Here is a 20,470-nt window from a genome sequence, read left to right on the forward strand (position 1 = left end):
GCGGCGATGAGACACAGCGAGGAGAGCTTCATGCCTGCCCTGAACAATCTCTGACAGCCCAGGAGGAATTTGGATCATTTCAGTTTGGTTTTAGCATTATTCCTATTCCATTTAGTTAAATAAATAGAGGCTGGGTTTAAACTAATTTAATCGTGTGCACGCAGCCAACTTGCAGAGCCTGAAGCAAATCATGATTTTTATTGAACTGGTGTGGTTTGAGTTCAGGGGAAGAGTTTGCTACAAGATGAATTTTCAGAGGGTTTCCTACCCTTTCCAAAAGGGCCAGTGACCAACTGCTTCATGTGGGGAAATGAGGGGAAGTACCAAAAAAACAACCCAAACCAAAACCAAAGGCCAGTTTTCAAGGAGACACCTGGATTTACAGCAAAGTTTCACTTGTCCTGGCTTTAGAGCCATTTCACTAGGAGACATGCATTTGGGATTTAACCAAATCTTTATGAAAAGGTTCAAAATACAAGAGCAGACAGTTATTAAAATGGCAATAATGTGAAAATGGATATTAAATAGATACTGTAGATCCTCCCATCCAGCCCTCCATGCCCTCTTTGTCCCGCTATCATTATAGCAGTGCAGGAGCAGAGCCCACAGGCAGCGTACCCCACTGGCGTGGCACCGGAGGGCAGAGACCCACAGGCGGCAGGTGACACCTTCACAGCCTTTCCCACCTGGAAGCTGCTGAGATGATCCAGTAGAGAGTTTTATCAGTTTATAACCAAGCGTAATCCAGATGGATTCAAATAACCCCCGGCACTCCACATTGTTGCCTGCCCATCTTCCTATCCCTGCTCCAAACGGCAGGGACGCCAGCCCTGCTCACAGCACCAGGAGGGAGCGGAACCACGTGCCTTTACCTTCTTCCATTTGCAGGAGTGACTGAACATCTATATTTGTGGCAATTCCTCTGCTCACTGCCTCACAGCCGCCCTAAGGCAGTGATTTGGCAGGAAAGCTTTCACCCTCAAGGGCTGAGGCTTGGCAGGGATGCAAGCGACTGATCTGCAGTTCAGGGATGCAAACCAGCTGTCCCATGGAGCTCTGGTGGAGCTGCTGGTGCGGGCTGTGATAATCCAGCAGGAGCTTGTTACTCACGTTTGTTTACTGCAGGAAATACATCTTTTCGGCTCATGCTGGGGATTAATTAATGGTTATGGCTTCTGTGACCCTGTGATTAATTCATTTTCACATAATTGCTTGAAGACAAAACGATGTATTAGTAGCTTTTCTCCCTCCCCATCCCCACTTGCCACGGCCTCTGGAGGGACCAAGCAGTCAATAAGAACTTTCAAGGTTTGCTATCTGAGAGTCATGTTGCACAGAGGGAAGGGCTTGGCTTTACCCTAAGACTGCTGCAACCTGGAGCAGGACTAGGGTGACACCTTTGCAGCCTCCTGATGAGAGGCATGGCTGCCCACCATGGTTTGGTGGCCTGCAAGACAGGTCACCTGGAGACCAGCAAGGATGAACCTTCTTCCTTCATTACCAGGTGGCATCTTGGGCATTGGAGCTGTGACATCTTGGTGTGTGAGAGGTGGTAAGAAGAGATGAAGCGTGTGGGTGGGATCCCTCTCCCCCTGTGCATTGCAGGAGACCTGCTCTTGCTAAGAGGTCGGAGTTGTAAGCAAGGTGAACATGCCCAAATCCTCCCTCCAGGATCTTTTCCAGCGTGTCCTGCCTAGAAACTGCTCTGCCCTGAAATGGGAAGAGAAAAACTGGCCTGGTGTCAGGACACAGTCCCTTGCTGTGCATGGAAAAGCGAGGTCACCCCTTCTTGCATATTCATCAAGAAAAATAACCACCTTTGAGACCACACAGGCATGCTTGTGCCAGAGCCCTTAGCAAGCAGAAAAGCCTCCCACCTGGGACACAGCTTAAACCACCGCTGCCAGGGGATTTAGTGCAGGGCCTACAGAAATATCCTTGTCCCTCATGGGCCCCAAAGGAGAGGGACTGCCGTGGTCCTCGTGCCTACCAGGGGGCAGGAAGCCCAGCTTTGGGTACCTTCACTTCCTGAGGACCAGGGATGGCCGGGACCGAGAAGGAGGTGGGGAGCCTGGGGGTCCATCACAAGGTGACCTCCTTCACCTGTTCCTCTGCCAAACCCAGGGCTGCGGCCCCGTCCCACCTCCAGGTCAGAGATTGCTTTTTAGCGTTGAAAGAGAGGCTAAAACTCGCTCTTTGCCTAATTCAGACTCCTGCGGGAGCAGCCGCCTTGCCTCCCACTGCTCCCTCCCCTCCCAAAACCCATTTCAATCTGAGATTATCGAGTTAAAACACTCAGCTGACAGAAATAATAAGCACTCAGCAGGCAGCCAGCAGCTCTGCTGGGCTTCCCTCTTCCCACGCCCTTAATCTATTTTTCAGAGAGTCTTCAAGCAATTTAAGCCAGCCTTTCAAAGCCAAGGAGCTTTAAACTTGGACATCGAGAGTTGCCCCTGCTTGTCCTTGGCTCACAGCTCTGCTCCATCCCTGGTCACCAGCAGAATAGGGGATGGGGCAGGAGGGAAGAGCTGTGATTTCTTGTCCAGGGAGATGGGATGGCTGGGGAGAGAGAGAGAGTAGGGGTGAGGCCATGAGAGATGCCAGTGCTGGCAAGGTAGATGTGGAAAAATGTGACTATGGAGATTACAATGCTAAATCCAGGTTTCCTTCACAGAAAGTTGGCAGATTGCAGAAAAAGACCCTGATGTGAAATGCTGCCTCAGGGTCTGGCTCCAAGCAGGAAAATGAGATTACATGAGATAGAGAGGCTTACTTCCTTCCTCTGATGGAAGGGAGGAGCACTGGAAAGGTGCTGCCCATCCTGTGTGGGCCCAGCAGGAATGAGAATAAAGTTTAAATCAAGCAATTATTTGCTTAATTTCTCTCAAGCTTTAAATGTCTCAATTTGCCAGAGGGTTTTTTGGCTTTTGGTTTTGTTTTGCCTTTTTTCCCCCCTCTTCTTTTTCTTTTTAATCTTATTCTTCCTATCCCTCTTTACTGGTTCTAATTGTGTCATTAGTAATTAATGACTTTGGAGGGAGACTTTTTTTTTTTAATTAAAGGAAGAAATGAGGAAAGCTGTAGTGACACGCAGGCATCATTCCACCTCTCAGCACGGACAGGATTTTCCTGAAGCAGTTTATCTGTCTTCTGGCAATTGAGAAAGGGGCTGGGACTGGCCCATGGATATTTTCTGTGCTGGTGTACCCCAGTTCGGAGACTTCATCCTCCCACCTTCTCATCCATGGCAAGGAGCTCTTCTGTGCCTTGGTCAGTGAGCCAGGGAGTAAATTTTAACTCCAGGAGAGACATGTTCTGAGTGTGAATTCACATGGAAAAGGCAGGCTGGATGGCGCAAAACCCGCTCCAGATGTGGCTCTTCTCCCACAGAGACCATGGAGAAGGCCTCAGGTTCACCTGGTCCCCTCCACACATCTAGAGAGCTTTGTAGAAGCTCATCCCACCTCTGCCCTGGACGCTGAAGAAATAGCACAGCCACGGTTTGGACCCCAGCAATGCTATGTTGTCCCCACTGCTGGCTGGGAAGCCTTTCCCCCGGCTACACTGGAGACGTGCCAGCCTTGGGGACACCCAGAGCATTGCTTGCTGACACGTCTCCACCAGGATCTGCTCCGTGGCTGCAGTGGGGACCCTCTCCCTGCCTCTGCGCTCAACCGCTGCGAGCTGCCCAGCTCCCGGGAAGGCGGTGCAGGAAAACCGCACGTCCTATCTCATCTGGTAAATGTGTAATTATTCCTCCTGCCGATGCTTGCTGCTCCGTCCAAGTCGATGCGGTGCTCCATTTGTCATTGTTTGTGAGAGCAGAAAGGGAAGCCACCGCGCTGAATGGGAATTGATTGCTTGGATGCTGGCCGGGCTGGGCAGGCAGCCTGGGCTCTGGGTAATTGCAAATTATTCCTTTAGCTGCTGTACGCGGGAGAGTTGCACACTGGGATCCCTCCAGTGACTCCCCAGCTACTGGGAGAACTGATCTGCTCCCAGAGAGGAGGAGCAGAAGGAGCATCAATGGGATGCGATGCACATCTTGGGAGAGGACGGCAGCCACACACCTTCGCTGTGGATTTGCTCATGCTCCTCAAATTACCTCCAGCAGCTGGTAAAAGCGGTGAAGGGGGTTTTGGAGGAGACTCTGAGAAGCAAAGCAACTGGGAAAGAGAAAAAAAGGAATGAAACCCCACATCTGCAGATGTAGTTTTGTAAAAGATACAGCAACACGCAGTGGGAAAGGAGGGATAATTGGCCCTGAATTAGTGGCTGATGTTCAGGCAACAGGTCTTGGGGCTCCTGCAAACAGCTGAGAGCAGACACCTGCCCAAAGGTCAGGGGAATAAATGGAAAAATAATACCCCCCACCCAAAACCTAGCACAAATGTCAAGGCAATACAAAGGAGAGAGCACAAAATAGCACATGACATTTTCTAAGGCCATTATCTGAGATTCACAGCACCTCTTAGGCAATGGGCTTGGCCCCGGCTGCCTCCTTGGAGAAGCTCTGCAGAAAGGAAACAAGGGTGAAGAGAAGAAAAATGCCCATGGTTAATTGGGGAACAAAGAGTGCGTTTCAGTGGGGAGTGAGAGTCAGAGATGATCTTGACACCCAGCGGGAAGCCCGGAGTCCGTGTGAGCAGCAGGCGTTGTGCCATGCCAGCCTGGCAGCACTAGGGATGGGGAGCTCAGAGGGGAGCCGAGCTGAGCGTTTGCCTTCTGCTGGTTACAGACTGAAAAAAAGGATGTGATAATTTGCTGTGGTTTGAAGGTGGAGGAGGGATGAGGAGCTTGGCTGTCCCCAGCAATGAGGGAACAGGCTCAGAGGTGCAGCAAGGAGGAGGAGAAGAGCTTGGGGAGGCAGAAGTGCATTTTGTGGTCCTACACCCTGGGGTAAAGAGCTGCTCCTGGCCAGGGTGGGGATGTGTCCCTGCTCCTGCAGGGTGCTATTACAACAAATGCATTAAGAGAAGTGAGATTTTACTATTCAAACATGCTGTCCTGTGCAGTGGACTCCCGCCTTGGGAGCCGGTGAGCCTTCCACCAGGGGTCAACTTACGGTAGGGAAGAAAACCCGGGGTCTTGAGGGATCCTGGGTCTTCCTGAGCTCTGGCAGTTTTATCAACTGACTCATCCTCAGTGAAAGGTCATGCTCATGCCCTCATGAAAGGTCACTGCTCCCAGGGGACGGGACCGACCCCTCCAGTCACACCACACAGGTGACAGCCACTGCTCCCTCTCCCACACCACAGTGCCTCACATTCGAGGCAAATCGATCTTCTACCAGCTCAAGGAGGCCACATGCTGCCCCTGCTCCTCCCTTTCACTCCTTTCTTCCCTTTTTGCCCCGCTTTTATTTTTGAAACTCTCAGGGAACCTCACATTAACTGCAGCTTGGAGAAAGCAATCAAGCTATTTCTAGGCAGAGAACTAATTTAATGCATGGATGACTTTAGCTCAAAAGAAGAAATAAGGACACTCAGGCATCCTAAGGGAGCAGAATAATAGGGTAATTTGCACAAGATAAGGAGAAAGGGGAAAAAAAGGGCCACTACTACTTTTGCATAATCTTCTTTATAAATCTTCTTTCCCCTCTTTACTGGTCACCACCACCAAGACTCCAGACGCTGAACATGCACACACGCTGGCACTTCAAAAGGGGCAAGAGCTGGATTCAGCTCAGAGCAACTTCTGCTCTGGTGCTCACAAGGCAGGGAGGAGTGGGGTAAGGGACGAGGTTTTGTGGCTCTTTGGGGTGCAAGGAACCTTAAAACACCCTCAGCCTGTGCCAGAGGCAAGGAGGCAGCGAAATTTCTAGTGCTCAAGAGAAATTCCACTATTTCCAAATGCCTAATGGGAGGAAAGGGAAGGGAAGGTGGGAAAGGCAGGAAGACACCGATCAAACTATTTCCTTCTGGCAACAAGACTCCAATATTTAGAGCTGCCCAGTATGTAGAATAAAAGAAACATCAGCATGAAAATCATCTGGGGGTGAAAAAACGAAGTTTTCCCTTCCAAACACGTAGAAAACAAGAATGTTTTCACTTTACCAAAACACACTGTGACATACTTTCCCTTCCCTTCACCCTCCCAACCAACATTTGATTGAAAGCACCACTTCCTTGTGGAAAGTTTCCATTTTGAGAAAACCACCTTTCCTGTCAATAAAACTACTCCTGCTGAGAATTTCCAAGCAGCATGCAAATCCATGGGAGTGGCCAAGTACTGGGAATAACAAAGTCGGCATGGCAGAAGCACACATGGCGACAAACCTGTGTCCCTGGGCTCGACCGTGGTTACTGGAGAGCCCAGTACAGCAACTGGCAGGACCCAGACCAGCCTCAGGATACATGGCTGTGCTGGTTTTGGCTGGGATAAAGCTAATTTTCTTCATAGTAGCTGGCATGGGGCTAGAGTTTGGATTTGTACTGGAAACAGTGTTGATAACACAGGTGTTTTAGTTCCTGCTGAGCAGTGCTGACACAGAGTCAAGGCCTCTCTTCTGCTCCTCATCCCACCCCACCAGTGAGTGCCTGGGGGTGCACAAGGAGCTGGGAGGGGACATGGCTGGGACAGCTGACCCTGACTGACCCCAGGGATGTCCCACACCATATGGCATCATGCTCAACATCTAAAGCTGGGGAAAGATCAAGGAAGGGGAGGACACATTTAGAGTGATGGCATTTCATAGAATGTCCAGCAAGTCCTGCACAAGTTCATGGTTTATTGGGAGTTTATCATTCCCAGTCGTGATTCTCTAGCCCAGGGCTCTGGGGTCCCTGAGCCCATCATCAGCATAGAAGACTGAGGCAAAGAAACCATTAAACTTGGAAGTCTGTCTTCCCAAGTAACTGTTACATGTGATGGAGCCCTGCTTTCCTGGGGATGGCTGAACACCTGCCTGCCCCTGGGAAGGAGTGAATGAATTCCTTGGTTTGCTTTGCTTGTGCACAGCTTTTGCTGTCCTTATCTCAACACACAAGTTTTCTCACTTTGACTCTTCTGATTCTCTCCCCCGTCCCACCAGGGGGGAGCGAGGGAGTGGCTGTGGGGGGTTGAGTTGCCAGATGGGGGTTAAACCATGACAACAGCTGAAGGGGATGCTCTCCCTGCTGCAGGAAATTATTCACCTCTAGACTGGACATGGCAAGTTCTACCATGAAAGCAGATGATTTTTCTTGCTTTCGTCCTGGAACAACTCCCTTCCTGGAGCATGTTCCCCCTCTGCAGCATTTTGGTGGGGGTGAAGGAATTGCAGAGCAGCTGCTTGTAACTGTGCAGGCAGTGTGGGATCAGCTGCAGCAAGAGGCATCCCAGTCACCCCATCATCTCCATCCCACAGAAGCAGAATCCAGGCACAGACTCGCTGTAGCCACCTTCCTGCATCCCCACCTTGCTCCCTGCCTGGCCCCATCCACGTTGCACCAACGGGGTGGGGGGTAGTAGGTCAGAGCCCCATTTATCAGTTATTTTGCACTAGGTAGAGTGACTGGAATCAGCAGCTTAATGGATGGATCTCACTTGTGTTATTACCCAGCGCAAAAACCGTGTACCTGCAGGGCAAAGAGGCTTGGTCACACCACAAGGAGAGGAGGTTTGATCATGTCATCAGTGAAGAATGGAAGAAAAGAGCCTGTTCTTCTCTTCCTCCCTCCTGTTTTCCCCCCTCTCTGTGTGCAGGCCTGGGGAGAGCTTGCTGGCTGTATCTCTCCTCCCTGGCTGTGCCATAAAGAAGCAGGAGACCAGCCTCACTCACCCAGGAATGGATTGAGCCTTTTATTATGCTAGGCTGGAGGCTGGGTTTACAGCCAGCCCAGGGATGCTCTCTTTAGATCCAACCCACATCTATTTGGACAGAGAAAATGTGGGGGGTGACAGTTCATTAGGTAATTTCTTACTCCTTTTAACAACTGAAAATGGATAGAGGAAAGGTATGCATATGGGGGAGCAGCTTTACTCTCTGCATAAAGTCTTAATAATCTTTCATAATGCACTGGCCTTACAAACTTCTCCCTGCTCTTGGCAAAGGCTCCCAAGGTAGCATGCAGCACGCGGGCTCATTGCAATGATAAATAAAGCCAGCCCATCATCGAGGTGGTTCCCAGCCACCACAGCTGGGACTCCCCAGGGGCTGCCAGGGAGGGAAAACCTCTCCCACAGCACCAAGAGAGATGCTGCCGTGCCTCAACATCACCTAAACTACTGCAACCGCTGTATGTGCTGCTGCAAACACCAGCTCCTGGTACAGCAGAGCCGATGCAATGGGCATCCCAGGGAAATGGGGTCTCCTGCATCCCTTGCACTGAGCGATGTCCCCTGTCTTATCCCAAGCTCTGACTCAATGCTGGATGCCCATGCAGAGGAGCACATGGGTGCTGAGAAGAGGAATGCTATGGAAACACATCCTCAGGTGGGCTTGGAAAGAGCCCGTGGATGGAAAGCAAGAACACCAGGAAAGAACTGTAGCATCTTATTAGTAAAGGCCATCTGAGCCTTTAATTAAAATTTGCCTAATGGCCTGGCTGCTTTGTCATTTTCACTATCACAGACGTTAATTTAAAGTGACAGGTACTTCGGCAAAGACAAAATTAATTTCTCCTTTCAAAAAAATTAAAGGGGTAGAGTGTAGATTCGGCCATGGCCCCACCCACCATCCCACTGCAGGAGGAGCTCAAAGCCCGTGCCATAGTGGGGCACGTCTTGATGAAGATGGGAGGAGGAGGAAGGAGCCACACAGCGCAGATGATTCTTACCCTTAATCCCTGCTGGAAAGGGACCCAGATGATGGGATTGTACTTCCACAGAGACAGAGGGCCCACTCTACCTTGGTGTCTCCGGTGACATTTGGGCAAGGTTATCCCAGTGTTGCCAGTGAGTGATATGCCCTGCAAAATGCAGAGACGCCAGTCATCAAGACTAGGTTTTCCTCGGGGGGCGGGGGGGAAGATCCATGGTTCTTCCCCAAAACCCTATTACTGTTCTCCACCTTTTCATGGCAAATAGGACATGGTGTTCTTCTGCCACAGACCCATGTCCTCAGCAGACGTCCCGCCCCATCCCTGAGGCCACCTGCCTTTCTCTCCTCCTCACCACCCTGCTTATTTTCAACAAGTCCTCTTTAGACACTCAAAGCTGTCTCAGCAAAATTGCTTCCGCTTCCCCAGGTCACTCAAAAGTGGAAGGAGGAAGATATCCAGAAAACAACATATCGGCTTCCCAGCAGTCCCCATTTACCATCCGCAGGCAGCTCCTGGGTGCTCACTAGGGACATGGATCCATCCCCGCATGCATCCCCCCACACCGCCAGCCCTGCCTCTGCCCATGCTCCCACCTGAGCAGCAAAGATCTCTGGAGATCTTCATGCCTTCACTGTGTCCCAGCCCACGGGACAGCGATGCCGAGCCGTTCCCTGGCCACCTCCTGCCTCTTGCAGCAGCCATGCCAAGGCCGGTGTGCGCAGCCTAGGAAACCACAGCTGCAGTATTCCTCCCCATCCCTCTCTCCTTGTTAAATCAGAGGCTGCGGTGGATTTAGTGTTCAGCGTCAGTAGTCCATACCTCATCGTTCATGCCACATTGATTCTCAATTCCAGCCCTGTAGGTTATTTAATTGGGCAGATATCCCTTCAATTTTCTCCTCCAGCGATATTATTGATGGCTGAAGTCTATCCATTTCTTTGCACAGGGCTTCAAAAGGAGCCTGTTAACAATTATAACAATAGTCAAACACTTTGCTTTCGATTGTACTTCTCAGTCCCAAATCTCAAACAATCCATTAAGCCCATCTTGGAGGTATTAATTGTCCCAGGTTCAGTCCAGAGATAGCTTGTGCTGCCCTTTGGGCTGAAATCATTACTCTTCCCTCTCCGTTTCCCTCCACCAAGTGCTTTTGGAGTTGTGAGCCACACTAGAGGACTGTGCCCCCATGTAAATCTTCCAGCGAGAGTTCATACCATGGGCTGTGGGGGACAGCCGGTGGCCCTCTGTTCCCAACTTGCCTAAATCACACCCACACCACTGCGCCCGAGCCGGGGACTGGCCATCAGGGCAGGTGCTGGGATGGGTCTGGGGCTAAATCAAGCCCTCACTTTTCAAGCCCCTGTGAGCCTGCACTGGCCATGGGAATCAATAGGCCAAACACCCACAGTAAATCCCCTTTGTGGCACTGGGCCATGGCTGGAGATAGTGAAGGGGAACAGTGACACATCCCAGTTAAGGCAGCAGAGATCCAGGACACTCTGCCTCATGTCCTCTCTCCCAGCTCCCTCCCTCACCAATGTCCAGCTCAAGCATTGCATGGGAATAACTCTTCCTGGGCAGCCCGTATGCCCAGGCTATGGCGATCCTCTGGGATGGGAGAGACCCAGGCTCAAATCCCCCTGGCTTGGCTGTGTAGGATGGAGACCAAAACCACCTCTTCATGCAGAGATGGAGGCAGGCTCCCGCAGAGGAGGGCTACCAGGAGAACCTTCTGCTACTGGAGCAACTCTGCTACACCCCCATCTTCCTCCTGAAGGACCCCAAAATCCAACCAGGGTTTTTTCTAGCCTGGGGGGTATGAAAGCATGGAATGTCTCCTCTACACTGGTTTGCAAGGTACATTATTTCAAGCTGGTTTTATTTTGAGCATGGATGAAAGCTAGATTGTTTCCAGCTTTGTTTGCACGTGAGGCGGTCATGCTAAAGAGAAAGGAGCTCTCTTTTCCCAGTGAGTTTCCAGAGCTGCTGAGGTTCTATCCTGGCACTGGGAACATCCAGGTGCCTCCCAAGGGGCCTCATTCTCCTGCCTTGCCACACAAGGAGCTCCGCTGTGCCGTTCCTTTGCTATCTGGTGGAGGGGCCAAAGCTGCAAGAAGCAAACTGCAGTGAATCACTTTCACACCCTTGTTTTACCTCTCCAACATCCAGTGTCATACAGGGGAGAAGTTTTATATCAAGCTTTATCCTTTGTTTTTCATAGATGCAGTCTCAACCTTTATACTATCTGAAAATTAACATTTTACTATAGTATAAAAGCTAAAATTACATTAATTATATTTAAATTTTATACTAATTATTTGATTTTCAGGGGGAATAGCCAGTGATGGAAGGGAACGTTTCAACCATGACCATGCTGGGCAGACCCCAGCAAATATGATCCATAGGTGCAACTCCCTGACAGCCTCCGTTTCATTCATGCTTTTCCTCCTCCTTTCTGCATTTTTATATGCAGGGCTGGAGAACAGCGGGTCTGTGGTTCCCTGGGGCTCCTGCATCAAGCTTTCACCTTGGAGACTCTCATGCAGCCATCTCAAGTCCCACAGACATGTTTTTTCAACAACACAATGCCCCCACAGGCTCATCCAGCCTCAGCACTGCAACAGGGCTGCCTTTGTGGCAGAGAAACACACACCTCTGCGAGTGGGGCTCTACAGAGAACACTCCTATTGCTGCTGCTAATTACCTTGGGGCTTCTGGCCACGCACTGTCTCATCAATTACCCGCAGGTCACAGCAGCGATTCTTCCCATATGAAAGCTGCACCAGTAATTTCATGTTTCATATGAACTCCAGGAGCACCCTGCAAGTCATTCTTTGCAGGAGAATAGAGTGTAATATCTATAATTAAATGCAACAGGGATGGTCTAACAAGAGCATGCCGAGGAGCTAAGCAGAGACAGCTCTGTTCAGACACCGGAGGGATTTCCTTTGCTGCCAGGGGTTGGGGAGTGAGCGAGGAGGTTTGCTGGTGCAGCACCAAGATGGGAGCCACCACTGTGGTGGTGAAACAAGGTGATGGTCAGAGTGTATTTGGCCTCAGCAGGGCACCCTGGTATAAATGCAGATAAACCACACCATGCTGCAAGGTTTTTGGGTGCAGGGAGGGGACAGAGCTGCAAAAGCAAGGGGACAGTGGTGGCCAGGAGCCTCCACATCTCTCCTGCACACCAGCTCCATCCTTTGCTCCTCCAAATGCATCTTTGCTCATCTAACGCAACCTGCACAAGGTGCTGGTTCGTGTACCATCATCAGCCTCAGGCTGCTGTCCAGCCCCTGCCGAGACCTGCCCCGGGAGCCAAGGATGAGGGCAGTGAGCCAGGGAAGGTCTGGCTGCAAAGGAGGAGGACGGGGGGCCAGGCCCCCAGTAACCTCGAGGTGATTCAAGACAGGTGTTTTTACAGGGAGTGCAGTGTGAGAAGCTTGTACGCCATCTGCTCCTGACTGCCCTGCATCTAGCGAACTAGTGTGCTGGTCTCTTACAGGCTAAAAATACTCCCTTTAAAAAATAGAACAAGAAAAAGAAAGACAATGGGGAAATGAGAAGAGTATAAACAAAGACTCCATGGAGACCAGAGGCTTCATCATGCTCTTTCCGCTGCATCAGGCCCCTTCCCCCATTTGCTCTATCTCTGTCTTACATTTTAGGACAGAAACATGCTATTACTGGTTTTCTAGAGCTCTGGAAGCAGGCATATGCATGCACGCACACATGCACACACCCCCCAGCCCTGTGTACAGGCCATCTGCGCTGTTAACAGAGCTGTGAGAACCAAGTTACCCCTCTTGCTCCTCTCCTTGGCAGGAAAGCTGAGAAGGCAGCAGCAGGATGGAGGGGAGGGCATGGAGAGTCAGGGGCTGTGTATAGACAGAGGCCCCTGGGGAGGGATGGGTTCAGCTGCCTCTGGCAGCCACTTTGCCCAGGAAGGCCAGCAGCAGACCCAGCTCCACCACTGGGGCTGGCCCACGGTCACCTCCATCCCTGCCAGATCTCTGCCTTCCCTGGGGTACTCACGAACAAGCCATGATCTTCCCAGAAGCAGGTCCCCAAACCCAGATGATTTTGCCTCAAGAGCAACCAATGTCCCCTGCAAACCCTTTTGGGGTTACACTGATGGCCATAGGGTTGGGCAGTAGGTTAGGACTTGGACACTCAGCTCCTTGCTTCTCTTTTGCCCAAGACAACCCAGCATAATTTGCTTTTTCCCTCTGAGCCACCACTCCCCCCCCCATCCACTACTGATTTACAGGCTGAACTCTCCAGAGCAACACTGACCTTTTGCAGGACCAGTGTGCAGCACAAAGCCCCAGTATATGGGCCCACCACTGGCCACAACCTCACTGGGTACCCACAGCTGGGTAGGCCGAGAAAATCCCATTTGCAAGGAGGTGCAGAACATCTCTAGACGATGGAAATCCTCCCTCCTTCAGCAGAGAGAGAGGACAGGGAAAGAAAGATGAAAAAAAAAGCTCTTTCTGGGGAAATTAAATTGGACTTCAAATTTACAGGGTCTTCATTTTGTTCTGGTGACAATGCATTAAGCTCTTGCTGGCAGTTATATTGCTGTAGAAATAAGTACTGGTTAAAAGCACTTTTAGAAACTATGACTTTCATTTTAAAGCTGCCACAATTTACATTTAATCCGTTCATTAATTCATTTATTTATGCTGCTCAGGTACAAACTTTGCATCTCCTTTCCCAGGATTCACCAAGACACTGTTTTTAACCCACAACCAGTTTCCACATGGTCCCAGGGGCTGCGGCAGGGCGCATTCCCCTGCCAGCATTTTACTCAGCATCATGCAGGGCCCTCCAGGAGCTCTGGCTTGGAAGCACTCAAACCTCTCTCCTTCCCAGGAACCAGAGACACATGCAGATGTAAAAGATGTACGGTGGGCTTAGCAGTGACCTCCTCTGACGGCCATGGGGAAGAAGGCACATCTGTCAGGCCTAACAGCACTCCAGATCAGATGATCCAGAAAACAGGCTTTTGCCTTTGCACAGCAGGAAAAAACCACAGCAACCCTTTATTAATGTTTCAGCTCCCTCTCACTAAGGATCTCCCTGCTGACAGGGAGCAAGCCCATGCATCCATGGCCATGGAGTACTTTGGGCTACAGGAACTATACAGGAGTTTCTAGTAAGTATAAACACACTCAACCAAAGTACTACTGCCCGTGAGAACCGCCTCACCCCTGCAGCCAAGGAGCGCCCACAGGCTGTGCCCACACTGCCACCCCACCAGCAAGGGCTGTTCCCTTCGACCCTGTTCCCTGATAGCCTTGCAAGGACAGAACACTGAACAGGAGCCAAGACCTGGAGGTGAACAGCCCATTACCCTGATTAACCAGAGACACAGAAAATGCTGCGGCTTGCACTAATTTTACCTCTCCCAGGTGCCCCTGGCCCCAGCTTGCATGTGAATCAGCCCCCACCTGCCTTCCCACACACACCCCTCGCTTTCCACAGCCCCTTGCAGAGCTGCAACACCAGTGCTTCACTTCTTGCATCCCAGCTCCTCCCAAAGCACCTCTGATAAAGGTTTCTACTCCACAGCATGTGTGCAGAGAGGGTTTAGCAGGATCAGGCTTTCAGAAGCCAAGCACAACTCTTCTATCACCAAAACATCCTACCACCTTCCTTTGGGCTGACTCAGTAGGGTGAGCTGCAGTGGTGCATTGCAAGGATTTGCTCCCAGCCTGGGAGTGCACGGACAGGTTGCCACGTGTGGCCATCACCCCCTCATCTCACTAGACAGACACAGAGAGCAGCAGCGAGGTCACAGCTGGTGACTGTGCCCCACAGAGGGAGCACTGCCTCCTGCCAGCACCATGTATCTGTGCATTGCCCACGGCCTCAGGCTGGGATTTTGAACCCAGAGCTCCAGGGAGGTTCGAATCCAGCTCATGTGCTGCAGGCTGGGAGCAGGATATCACATTATACCTGCTGATTCCCATGTGTGTAAAAGCTCTGTAATTCCTCCTTGGTTTGAGAGCATGGCAGCCAGCATGCTCCATCACTGCAGACTATGCACTGGGAGGGATCCAGCCAGGAAGAGGCGGGGGGTGCATGTGTGGAAAGCCTGGTTTAACAAAATAGCATCAGCAGCCCTTGGCACATAGGGGCTGTGTGGGCCACGGGGCCCCAGTAAATCCCTCCACCTCTTACAGGACAGCCAAACAGTGTTTCTGCAGGAGATGCTTGCTCCACTCCACAGTGAGCATGGCTTCATCTCCCAAGGACATGGCTACTGGTTTGCTTTTGGCAGCCCTCCCATTTCCACCCACCTCTGGCATGGCTTTGCAAGGCGTCTGCTCCTTGGTGGGTGCCTCAACGCAGACGCCAGCTCCATTAGAGGCCACAGAGCTGCCATGCTCCCGCCAGCAATAGGATCCCAAGTGCTCCTGTAATTTATATGGCAGTTTTCATTACTTCCCTTCTCCAAAGGCTTGTTCAATAAATTACCAGTTTATGAATTCCAAAGTGCTCTGTGCAGCCTGGAACAAAAGGGAAGGGGAAAAAATACTGCCCAGGCCATCTCCAATGGCAGTTCTTTTCATCCTGGAAAGAAAGCCATTACTGAAATGATATCCCCTCTCCCCCATGCAGATAACATTGCTTTCACAAGCCAGAGGACAGCAACACCCTCACTGTTACCCTAGTGCCCAGAAGTACTGACTAAGCTCAGGGCACAGGAACCCCTTGTTAGCCAAACTGCCACGCAGACATCGCACAAAGACCTTCCCTGAAGAGCTGAGCCACCCAAGAGCATGGGAGGCGGATGGAAGGTCTGAAGAAAAGGTTAAGCAATGAGAAAAGCCCAATTTCTTAGCACTTTGGTCCAGCCATGAACCCCTGGCTTTGCCCATTCCTGTGAGCTAGATTTCCTTTAGCAGCCTTATTTTTGTCCATGGGACACCCAATCCTTCCCCTAGCACCACTAGTAACTGTGAGGGTGGAGGGCATCCCTTGGATCACCCCTCAGATAGTGCAAGGTTTGTGCCTTTCCCCATAGCTGTCCCCTTCAGAGCAGAGAGACCTGGCAGGTTCCTTAAATCACATCTGAGACCTGCAAGTGGTAGAGGGAGAGATGAGAAGAAGAAACAGGGACTGATGCATTCATCAGAAGATGACAAGTCAGATGAACATCAGGGGAATGAGAAAGCCACTGGCTGGGTGACAGGGATGGTGGCAGGGTGGAGGTGGCTTGCTGGAGATGCCAAGATGGGACTTTGTCCAGAGCTGTGGTCCACCTTTTTTTAGCCCTATCCCTACCTCTGCCTCCAGCCTCGATTTCCCCTGAAGGCTCAAAGGCAGCTCCAGGGATGCCGAGCCAGGCCCAGGCACAGCAACATAGCCAGGCAGGAGGCTCCATGGATGGATGTTATTGATGCTGGCCACCCATGAGCACTGCTCTCCCACACAGTAGCCAGGAGTGGGGAGGGAAGGAGAGTAAGCTGCTGAGCAGATAGAGAGCCCCTGCAGTGCTGCCTCCAGAGCCTTTCCATCCTGCCAGGCAGCAAATGGGAGGAACAAAAAAAAGAAATCAATAACTACCACCCATTTTGTCTCCATCTGCCATTGATTTATAGCCCTGCTGAAAAGCCTTGTTGTCCACAATTATTGGATAGTCAGCTCCTATTTGCCATTATTTCCTCGCCCCTCCTTTCCACCCACCTCCCCAGCAGTCCCCATCATGCCACATGCTGGCACAGACGGCTCTGGCAGCTCCCAGGGCAATCAGTGGCTGGGTCCCAGTTGTGTCTAGTCCTATGGTGGAATAGTAATTGCTTGTCAGGCTCAGGTCTGATCCTCCAAGGGCCTGGGACAGCAGCTGGAGTGCAGGATGGAAGCAGGGATGCGGATGTCTCAGACGCAGAGCAGCAAGTGGGGAAAGAGCAGTCAGGTGGACTGCAAGTAAAGCCAACCAGAAAATTACATTTTGCCCTGAGCTGCTGAAAATTTATCTTTATCTCACAAGAAACCAAAAGCTGAGCACAAGAAGATTTCCTTTCTAGCCTTCTTGACAACCTTCCCAGCTCAATTTTGCTCTTTTGGCCATTTCTATCATATGTCGCACTGACCCAGGAGGTCAGATTGATCCAGTCAACCAAGACTTGCGAGAGCCTGAGCCTGCTGGACAAGTTCCCCAAGATACGTATTTCATTATACCAGTGTTTCCTTGGGCAGGGGGAAAAAGGCTGTGTCAGAAAACAATCAAGTGTCCTAAGAGTCAGCAGCCTGGTGCTTCCATCTGCAGAGTCCAGCCCAGCCACTTCCACCACCCCACACTGAACCGAGGCACCCCTGTTGTATTGAAGAATGCTGCCTAATTCCAGTCCCCTGCCTGGGCTGTGCCTACTGGCCACCTGCCCACCACCAGCTGAGATAAACAGCCCTGAAAATTAAAGGAACTTACATTGCCTTCCCAAGGCCAGCCTCAGCTTTGGCAAAGGGACCCTGCACAAGTAGACAGGGGTTGGATGGGGAGATGTGGGGTTGTTCAGCTTGGGGCAAGTCTTAAGGATCAACCCCTTTAGCTGTTGGTTGTGCACATGCAGTGACTCTGGGTTGCAGTGCAATGCAAGCAGTGATGGTCTTCTCCAAAGACCCATTGGAGACCAGTGCTATGGAGGAGACACATGTAAGGGACAGGTGAATAACCAAAGAGGTGAGAGGAAGGAAAAAGTGGTTTGAAGAACCAGCTTGGCATAATCCTCCTTATAGGAACTTCTGGGAATATGGGGACCAAGCTGTGACCTCTTCATACAGCAAACCTTGCTCATGGGAGGTGAAGCAGTTCTTGCTGGGGCACTTTAATCATTCACCCTGTGGAAACCACTTCAATAGCTGTGGTCTATAGGGGAGTCTGGAAAGCAAACACTGCTTGCAGCCATAGAACAGGCAAAGCTGGATGTGAGAGCTGGCAGGTTTATGTTCACCTGAACCCGTGAGGCAATGATTATTTAGACTTAGTTTGGGTGAGAAAGGGAGGTATTATGGAAGGGCTGATTGCAGAAATGAGCCCTGAATTTAATACCTTGACCTAAATCAGGTTGTGATTAAGTGAATGAAAAAATGAAAATAACCCTGCAACTGAGGATCTTTATTTCAAGCAGAGTGGACATTGAGAAACAGAAGGAATTGGTTAGCGAAATCAGCTGGAGAGAGGTCACAGACACAAATATGCAGGATGTCTGGAATTGCATCAGGTCAAAAGGTGTTGGAGCAAGAAATCCTGAGCAGAAGGAAGAGAAACTAAAAATAAAAGCTTGCAAAGAAGAGCTTGTAAGGTAATGGTCTGAGCAGTCACTTGAAGAAAGGTGTTAGGAAGAAGCAAGGACCCTGCACAGATTGGGAGAGAAGTCCTGGAATGGAGGTCATGGGGGCCACCAAGTTTTCAACAAAGTGAAAATTGCATCAAGCTGGACAGAGTTAGACCTTGCAAAAAAGGTATTGAAACAAATAGCTAGTTATAGAGCCTCAGAACCTTTCTGGCTTAAAGAGAATGAACAAGGGTTGTTATTGAGAATAGGGAAAAGGTTAAAGGATAACTCAGGGCACATCCCAGCACTACTTGGCCTCTGTTTTCAACCAGGGTGAGGTTGCCCAAGGGGGTAAGAGACATATGAGGAAGTAAAATGGGAAAGCAGGAGACAGGAGCAAGCAATTCTCTAGAGTGGTGAAGAATAGGCATAAGGGAAAGCATTTCTGCTGGCAATTATTTTTATTACATCAAGATAAAGTATTATTGGTTTGGCATACAGCACATGTGGGGGTTGTATTTAAATATCAGACACAAGCCCATTAATCTGGTCTCGTAGAGGATGAGGCTTCACAGCAGATTCAGACAGCAAGGCTAATTGAAAGTAAGTAAACAACACTGAGGGTTTAGCAAGGGGAGATCCCACCACACTAGGTGGATTACCACATCCCCTTTGTCTGCAGGATCAACTGTTCTCATCCACCTGGACAAAACTAAAGCAACTGAATATGAAGGCTATAGGAATACACAGAAGCAACATTGAACGGGCCGGGACAGAGGAAAGACGGGGAGGTAATAACACTGAGGGAGGAAAGATGAGAAGCTTCACCAACCTGACATCAGACACCACATCTCAGAGATGACTTCAGAACATCTGCGGAGGGTAACCACCCCATGACCAGTGCAGCACCAGAGATGCATTGCCTCCATGTAGAAATCCTCCTTTTATTTGATCATTAAAATAAAATTCTCTTAATCTGCCTAAGGCATACAGTGAGACCAAGCCTGCTTAGCACTTTGAACAGAGCTCTTGTTCCCCAGGGGAAAATTCAGATGAGATTGGTTGCAAAATAAGACAACGAGATGTTGTACTGCAAGATTTGAGTACCCTAGAAGTGGAATGAAATTGTAGTATAACAGCGTGAGGTGCAAGGCCAGGTACTTGGATTAAAATTACTCTTCTCTGCATTTTTGCCAGTCCCTCAGAAAGAGAGCCAGGTTGATCGAAGGAGGATTATGAGACAACTCTGCCACATGGCTGTGAATGAGACTAACATAGCCTGGATACACACAGGGGGGAAGTGCATCCCACTGTAGGGTAAGGGGTAATGCTTCTGTAGGGAAGAGACACGACCTGGGGCCTGGCCACCAGTGTGCGGGAGAGGGGGAAATTGTGAGGAGGCAGCCTCTGACAGCAAAACAAAAGCCAAGAGGGAATATCACTGTCGGTTATAAATACATCGGGTTCTAAACACACAGAAGGGAGAAAAGCTGTTGAAGCCAGAGGACAATGTTGGCACGAGGACAAACGGTCAGAATCTGGCTGTGAATAACTGTAGAAGGAAGTGTCCAGCTGTTCCCCTGATCCAGCATAGGCTTTGCTACAGCAGTGGCTTTGCCTGAGGAGCCAGCCCATGAAAGGGGCTCCAAGATATCACATCCATGACAGCAGAGGACCAAAACAGATGTCCCAGGCTCCTCTCCAGTCTCATTGCTCAGGACCTCTTATCTACAGGAAGCTTTCTAGGGTTTCTTCTATAACACACCTTGGTCTTCTCTGGGTGGAGGAAGACCTGTTACCATTTAATACTGGAAGCCTTGTCCACAGGTGGTCTGCACACAAAACCTAACCTGATCATCTGCTTTCTGGAGAGATTTTTGTGCACTTTATTAAAGAGTGAAAAGATGGGACAGGCAGGGTAGGGGTCAGCAGCCACTGAGGTTTAGGGCAGCAGATGCTCTCCCCAAAGCAAAGAGGAGAGAATGGCAGCAAGAACAGCTGGTTGTCACACAAAGTCTCCCCAGTCCCCCTCTGGCACATGGGCCCTAAGCTCCCAGCCCTGATCCAGCAGGGAAGCTGCCATGTACACTCATACCTCCAGTCCCTGATGTTCCTAATGGGATTAGAAGTGTAAACCCAGCATTTCTGGGACCAGAAAGAGCAGGGATTGTTCTTGAACAAGGCCGAGTACTCCTGGCATGGGGCATGAGCACAAGTTCCTCCTTTCTCTCCTGCTCTAATCCCTACTACCCATGAGGGACCTCATCTTTCCTTGCACCTGCTCCAATCTGATCCTTAAAGCACCACATTGCCAACAGCCCTGCACCAAAATGGATTTCATGGTCTGAGAAAAAGCTGTCTTCAGAGCAGCCAAAGAGTGGGCAAAGCACCCAAAAATGCTGAGCAATTTTCAGTGGTGCCCTGTGGCCAGGGTTACCTGGT

The 20,470-nt window shown here is 50.4% G+C and overlaps 1 long non-coding RNA gene across 1 annotated transcript in view; it reads right to left on the reverse strand.

Moving 5' to 3' along the window:
- The window catches only part of LOC135316119 (uncharacterized), a 281,933-nt gene that overhangs the window by 17,389 nt on the left and 244,074 nt on the right, over positions 1-20,470 (reverse strand). The window lies entirely within an intron of this gene.

Source organism: Phalacrocorax carbo, chromosome 17 (genome assembly GCF_963921805.1).
Source record: "Phalacrocorax carbo chromosome 17, bPhaCar2.1, whole genome shotgun sequence".
Classification (NCBI taxonomy): domain Eukaryota; kingdom Metazoa; phylum Chordata; class Aves; order Suliformes; family Phalacrocoracidae; genus Phalacrocorax; species Phalacrocorax carbo.